Raw genomic sequence first — 1,205 nt, forward strand, 5'->3', positions numbered from 1 at the left:
TAGAAAATGAGACACAGTGAGACGATGACAGGAGAAAAGATGGAAGCATGCAAAAACTTAGTGGGTTAGAAGATACCCTACCACCAAATGCGAAAAGAAGGGAAGCAAGAGAGATTATTTTTACCTTAGGAAATGGATGAAGGAAATAAATCAAAAAAAAAATATTCCTTATATATATATATATGCACAGTCATTGCAGCTATGGACTCAAAGCCCCCGGAAACAGTGCAACCTTCAAGAAAAATTGGGACTTTTCTCCTTCCTTTTTGCAATTATTACCACTTATATTCCCCTTTTTAAATTCAAAATTCAAATTTTACAAGACTTTATGAAAAAGGAGGGAATCGTTATATTTTTTGGAGGAGTACTCTCAAGCTAGAGCACAGTAGCCATTCTTACTTCGGGAGCTCAGCATGAACCGCCCTGCTGACAAGCAGGGAATTTATTCTCTTTCTTGCTAGACCTCTTACCTACTCTAGAAGTCCTACTCTACGACTTCTACTCCTGGAGTGGGGGGAGAGATGATGTCCCCTAAAATTATTAGGCCAAACCCATAAATTTGGCATACTAGCCCAACCCGTTAAAAACCCAATTGGTTCATTAGCAAGACGGAGAAGGGCCCACCAATAGGACGAATAAAGCCCATCAGTAGGGAAGAAAGGCCCAAAAACTTACCTATTGCTTTAGTGAACTGGTAGGCCCAAAAAATAAGCCCATTTAAGCCGGATACATCATCATACAACTAGGAGATATGTCGTATAGCTTGCCCACACATTTATACGTGTTACTCTAAAATATCTCCAAGTCATGTTTGGTAAATCGGGCATGAATGAGCTGGAAGGATTGTGAGTAACTGATTCCCTGAAAAATAAGCAAGTTTGGTAGGTTTTAGTCCAGCTCACGTATCTCTTTCAATTCAATTCTTATTCACTAACTGTTTATCATGTGTGATACCAGCTCGGAGAGCTTTACAATGTCGTATGACATTCAGCAATTAATTTTATATCCAATTCTGTACAAGCCTATATATAGAGGCCTTGTGCAGGTTTCTAGAACACATCATGAGTATCACTCTCATTCTCGAAATCTATCTTGCTAGCATTACGCTCTCTCGGTTTTCATGCAATTTCAGGATTACAAATTACTTCCACGTTAATATTCAACATTTTCAATGATATTACACCATTTTCTCACTCTATTTCAAG

Source organism: Sesamum indicum, linkage group LG6 (assembly GCF_000512975.1).
Source record: "Sesamum indicum cultivar Zhongzhi No. 13 linkage group LG6, S_indicum_v1.0, whole genome shotgun sequence".
In the NCBI taxonomy this organism is placed as follows: domain Eukaryota; kingdom Viridiplantae; phylum Streptophyta; class Magnoliopsida; order Lamiales; family Pedaliaceae; genus Sesamum; species Sesamum indicum.